The sequence below is a fragment of the Populus alba genome, chromosome 10, assembly GCF_005239225.2.
Source record: "Populus alba chromosome 10, ASM523922v2, whole genome shotgun sequence".
NCBI lineage: Eukaryota > Viridiplantae > Streptophyta > Magnoliopsida > Malpighiales > Salicaceae > Populus > Populus alba.
The window spans coordinates 12,618,392-12,625,377 of record NC_133293.1 but is presented as its reverse complement, the minus strand read 5'-3'; positions in this window follow the sequence as shown (position 1 = coordinate 12,625,377).

Sequence of the window (6,986 nt, the reverse complement as noted above, 5' to 3'; positions counted from 1 at the left end):
GAAGAGAAGTGCACGCCATGTAATCCAAGTCCTCCACCACCATCGCCTCCTCCACCAGTATTGTGTCCACCACCACCTCCTCCACCAGAGTTGCCACCACCGACTCCAAAGAAGCCACCATCAGGTTACTGCCCTCCACCCCCACCCGCACCATCCTTTATTTACGTAACTGGTCCACCAGGGAACTTGTACCCTATTGACAACGATTTCTCGGCTGCTGACCGGCCAACCGTGGGTTTGCAAGTTTTGATTGGATGTGGAATATTGTTAGGATCACTGTTTGTACTGAATTTATAGAAGTTAATCGAGATGGCGTGATCAAAGAGTCCAGGGACAACAAGATAAAGAATTTTCGTGTCCAAAAGGATATAACTTCATAGCTAAGATCTACTACTTGGTTCTTGCTTTATTATCTCTAAATTGTTCAGTATCTTGAATAACAGTCTTCTCTTCCCTTTTCGTAATTTCGTTTCAGCAACAATTTTTTTCTTTTAATTCCGTCCAGTTTTCTTTAGTTATTTTGATGTTGCTAATCTGGTCATGATTTATGGTTTGATAAATGAAAGAAAAAGTATACGATCAATTTTGGGTTCTGGGTCTATAAATTAAATGTAAACTTTTACAAGAATACTTAGCTGGTGCTATATATTGTATTATTTATCTTTGATTATTGTGGATGGTATAATGGATGAACCACCAGCATGCATCTCCACTGGTTTGTTTTAATTAAAAACTTGCCTTCAATTAGGCCCACCATTAGTCAGTGATGTCTTTAGACATCTCCTCAATAATTTGTACACATGATTCCAGTTTTGAAATGTAGGGTTCGTTCTTCATGGATAACTTGATTAATTAGTTTGTGGAAAAAGTCGGGTTGACCAGATAGTTAAAGTTTATTTGGTATTATATTTCTTTTTCAATGATTTTTATTTCAAAATATATTAAGATAATATTTTTTAAAATACATCAATATATTAAAACAATCTAAAAATAAAAAAAATTGAATTAAAAAAATTAATTTTTTTTAAAAAAATAAAAAATAAACTTGTCTTTGTCAATAGGCAGTCCTTTATTCTGAAAATAAACTTATTCAAGTCATAAATGCTTTCATTGGACAAATGGTCGTCGGATGGGGACAGTGGTATTAGGCAAGAGATCCAAAAATCAAAGAATAAATTGAAAAGTAGCCCATCAACACGAGAATAACTTGTAACATTCGAAAAGTTATGATCCTTTTTAAATACTTTTAACCCAAGTCATTTCAAAGAAAACTCACACAATCATTAAGATTTGTGTAAAACAAATGATTCCACGTCGAGAAAAAAGAATACCCAAGACAAAATAATTTGTGTTAACTTGGGCCGCCTCTCTTAGAAATCCCCTTCTAAGTCCATCTCTGGTTATCAAGATTCAGAGCTTTTAAAAGCCATAGCTGACCAACCGTCTTTGTAAGATCTATATGTAGCGGTAAAATATAGTTAAAATTATGATTTGTCTCGATCATGGTTTTAAAAATATATAATTGATCAATATAAATATATTATAATTTTACATTAATTTCAATAAAAATTCTCTTTTAAAATTTAAATTACAAAAAAAAAAACTACAATCTGTATTTTTTAAAATCTATATTTTTAAATTATAATCACAAGAACTACATCCATATAGAACAATTGCACTAATTCCATAGCTTGGATGCACTAAATCCAGAGCTTGGATAACTGGGCATGGCGCCATCTGTCCCCTGAAAAGCCTTCTTGCCCCAAATGTCACGAATCCTGGTTGCTAGAAAATGCTTCGAAATCAAAGAGGAGATGACAACCTTCTGATTTGGTGTCAGTGGATAAAATCAGTTCTGATCACAAATGTGTCAGATGTCGTCAGGTACAGTTTCTGAGATCTACTTCGGTTTCACCAAATTGTAGGGCCCATTGGTCTGGTGGGTCATCGGTGAAGTCTGGCAGCTTGTAGTTAGCCCAATCTATCTATCTATCTATCTCTCTCTCTCTGTCTCCTCTTTACCTTTTCTTTTGGTTTTCGTTTCTATCATTACTATGTGAACTAAGGTGGTTAAAGTGGTTGTGCATTCCTCTAGTTTGCAGAGAAACCATCACAGATTGATCAAATTAACTGGGGAATGTTTGGGAGTACAGAGCACGTATGGTATTATATTTGAAATTATTATTTTTTAAAAAAAAATATATTAAAAAAATATATTTTTTATTTTTTAAAATTTATTTTTCACATTAATATGTCAAAACAATTTAAAAACATAAAAAATTAAAGAAAAGAAAAACGATTGCTTTTTAAAGTGTTGTTCACTTGAAAATATAAAAAAAATAATATATTTTTTTTTTTTTAAAAAAATTAATTTTAACATCATCAACATCAAAACAATATAAAAACATTAAAATATAATTTTAAATAAAAAAAATTATTTTTATAAAATGCTTTTTTGAGACACAACACAATTCTAAACATTGTGTACATTTGCTAAGGTAACTAGCCTCCCCATGTAAACTCTCTCTTTTATTGATTTTAATCCTCTCATAGTAAATCAATGGTTTAGGTTGCTCCATTTAGTAAAGAAGTCACATAATTTTAAAAACATTCGAATTACCCACTACTACTTGCAGTAATGAAATTTTAACAGTTAAAATTCAAACTAATTCATGATAGAACTTAAAAATGGATTAAAGTTATTTTTTTTTATTTAAAAATGGATCTTTATATATATAAAAAAAAATCAAGGTACTGTTTGGGAGAGTAAAAGGTCAGAGGAAGGAATGAGAATAAGGATAGAAAGTCTTTCCTCTGTTTGGGAGAAAGAAGGAAGGAAGGAAAAATTTGCCGTGTGCCCACCAGAGAGTGAAGGGAAAATGTGTGCAATTACCTATTGCAACCCTTACAAAAAATTTTCCTTGCCATCATGAAGGATACAAATGTAATTGCATCAATTTTCACTACCAATTCTTTCCTTCCAGACTCCCCTCCATCCAAGCATCGAAGAGAAAGCTGTTTTCTCTCTTTAAATTTTTCTTTCCCCTCACTTTCAATCCTCCCACGTTCTTTCCCCTGTTAATTGGCTTCTAAACACATTGTATGAGTTTTATCAAAATTTTTTTTGAACTTTAAGAGAGAATTTTAAATTTCAGAGGAGCCGTGACTCTCGTTTGCGTCTCATGGTTTCGTAGTTAATTTTACAGATATAATCTATATATCATGTTTAATATAGTTTTTTTTTTTTTTTGACAATCAACGAGATTAAATAAAAAACAAGAACACAACAGCCTGGAAAATGTCAAGAAGAGAAGTAGCGTTCATCTTTTTCATGTATACGATGATCAATTGTTTTTGGTCGAAAATAATAGAACACAACAGCCTGTGCTGCTGCACAAAATTAAATGTAAACTTTTACAAGAATAATTAGGTGATATATATTGTATTATTTATCTCTGATTATTGTGGATGGTATGATGGACGAACCACCAGCATGCATCTCCACTGGTTTGTTTTAATTATAAACCTGCCTTCTATTATGCCCACCATTAGTCGGTGATGTCTTTAGGCATCTCCTCTATAATTTGTACGCTTGATTCCAATTTTAAAATGTAGGGTTCGTTCTTCATGGATAACTTGATTAATTAGTTTGTGGAAATTGAGTCGGGTTGACTAGATAAAATGTGTGAGTTATTAATGCATTCATTGGACAAATGGTCATCGGATGGGGACAGTGGTATTAGGCAAGAGATCCAAAAATCAAAGAAGAAATTGAAAAGAAGCCCATCAACACGAGAATAACTTGTAACATTCGAAAAGTTAAAAACCTTTTTAAATACTTTTAACCCACCTCATTTCAAACAAAACTCACACAATCATTAAGATTTGTGTAAAACAATTTATTCCACTTCGAGAAAAAAGAATACCCAAGACAAAATAATTTGTGTTAGCTTGGGCCGCCCCCTCCTCTCTCTTAGAAATCCAGAGCTTGGATAACTGGGCATGGCGCCATCTGTCCCTGCAAAGCCTTCTTGCCCCAGATGTCACGAATCCTGGTTCTAGAAAATGCTTCGAAATCAAAGAGGAGATGACAACCATCTGATTTCGTGTCAGTGGATAAAATCAGTTCTGATCACAAATGTGTCAGATGTCGTCAGGTGCAGTTTCTGAGATCTACTTCGGTTTCACCAAATTGTAGGGCCCATTGGTCTGGTGGGTCATCGTTGAAGTCTGGAAGCTTGTAGTTAGCCTAATCTCTCTCTCTTACCTTTTTACTTTTCCTTTTGGTTTTCGTTTCTATCATTACTAGGGGTGTGAACCGGAAAATATCATTTCTTGTTAATATAACCCGAACCGAACCGAAAACCGGTTCAAACCGAACCGATTTTGTTGGTCGGGTCGGTTTTTTAGCCCTTAAAAACCAAAAAACCGAAACTAATAAAATAAACTTTTGGGGAAACGAAAAAAAATGTGAACTCGCTCCAAAATTGTCTTGCAAGTTACAAGAAGGTGGTTAAAGTTGTTGTGCATTACTCTAGTTCTAAGGCAACTAGCGTCCCATGTAAACAAGATTTTTTTTATTTTTTTAATCCTCTCATAGAAAATTAATGGTTTAGGTTGCTCCACATAGTAAAGAAGACACAATTTTAAAAACATTCGAATTACCTACTACTTGCAGTAATGAAGTTTTAATAGTTAAAATTCAAACTAATTCATGATAGAACTTAAAAAATGGATTAAAGTGATTTTTTTTATTTAAAAATGGATCATTATATATATAAAAATATCAACGTAGTGTTTGGGAGAGTAGAAAGTCAGAAGAAGGATGAGAATAAGGATAGAAAGTCTTTCCTCTGTTCGGGAGAAAGAAGGAAGGCAAGGAGAGGAAGGAAAAACTTCCCATGTGCCCACCAAAAAGTGAAGGGAAAATGTGTGCAATTACCTATTGTAACCCTTACAAAAATTTTCCCTGGCCGTCATGAAGGATACAAATGTAATTGCATCAATTTTCACTACCAATTCTTTCCTTCCAGACTCCCCTCCTCATCCAAACATCGAAGAGAAAACTGTTTTCTCTCTTTAAATTTTTCAATCCTCCCACGTTCTTTCCCCTGTTGATTGGCTTCTAAACACATTGTATGAGTTTTATCAAATTTATTTTTTGAACTTTAAGAGCATAATTTTAAATTTCAGAGGAGCCATGACTCTCATTTGGGTCTCTTAGTTTAATAGTTAATTTTACAGATATAATACATCATGTTTAGAAAATGTTTGGAAACGCGATTAAAATCGATTTTCTAAAAAATTTAAAAGTTTATTTTTTTTGCTAAAATTTAATGCGATTTGTACCTTTTGAATTGTTTTGATGTGCTGATATCAAAAATGATTTTTAAAAAATATTATTAACATGCATTTCAACACAAAAAATTATTTAAAAACAACCATTACTATACTATTAAATACGCTCTTAATATGAAAAACAAGAACAGGTCACAAAGAAAGTAAAGACAGGGCCGTCCAGAAAATGGCTAGTAGCAGAAAGTTAAAAAGAAAGAATTTAAGGGGCAGGCTATGAATATCAATTGGGTTCTTAATTGACGGCCATTTTTTGCCGAATAATCTGCGACTTTGCTCACATCTCCACTGATATGCCCAAAATTGACCTCTTTGTGCGAGATCTCAGTAGCGAAAAGTTGTTGAAGATGGGGTTCGATTTTCAAGGAGGTGACCTGGACATGGAACATCTACCCATTGATGGCTTTCCAGGTAGGCTGCCTAAACAAAGACCAGATCCTCTCTAATGACGCCCCCGCGGCGCAACATGATTGATTGTGATTGATTGAAGAAGTGTTTGTTAAAATGTTTTTTTCCTTTTAAGTATTTTTATTTTTTTTAAAAAAAATATTAAATTAATAATTTTTAATAATTTTAATACATTGATATAAAAAATAAAAACTATATAAAAAAAATCATGTATTGTATTATCAAACATACATTTAATTATTTTAGACTAATTTAAAAATTCATTTGATGTAATTCAGTATCATTAAAACTCAATTTTTACCTCAAATATAGTTTTAAAGTGTTTAGTTAATTAATATATGTTATAGCTATGTATGAATCTTATTTAAAAAAATTATTAAAACATTAGTTAAAAAATAAACTATAATTTATAATGTTTTAAAAAAATTATTTTTTAAAACCACAATTACAATGCAAAATATGAACCAAGCAGGTTGGTTTTGGTTATGAAATTTGCAAGTAATGGGTGCATTTGAATTTTTCTTTTTTTTGGTTATGTTATCAGGCGTCACACTGATGCATAATTGCTTATGAAACTGCACGCTAATGTTTTGCACTTTGCCGGCATCAGTGCATAAAATTGTCAGAAACCGAATAACTCTTATCTTGACTTGACTTGCACAGCGGTAATTGATTACATAATTAAGAGGCTTGGGAAGTCCTAATTTTCTCCATAGTTCTAAAAATTGCCTTCATTGTACTTGTTTAACACATTAATTTAATTTTAAAGATACTGATACAAATTTTACTTATGATAGAATTTGATCACTTTTAAAAAAAAAAACAACTGAGAGAGGTGGAAAAATCGTTGTGCACACAGGCTGGAAAATGTCAAGAAGAAAAGTAGCATTCACCTTGTGTCATGTATACGATGATTAATTGTTTTTTGGTCACAATAATAGAACACAACAGCCTATTGTCTGTGTGTTTTATTTTTAATTTCTCACACCCACATGTAGAGAGAATCCACAGCTCTTAAAAAGAACTGTTCTTTCTTATTAATTGCCATGGATGAAATCAACGAGCTGGCTACTAACTTTGTCAGTCACCCTTTTGGGGTTCGATGATCTTATGTTCTTCAGTTTGAAAATGAAATTAAGGATTTCGCTATCAAGCCAGAGAAGTAAAACAGGCCAAAGAAGGCTATCCTATAAAGCTTGTAGGATGAGAGGTTGGTGTTTGTG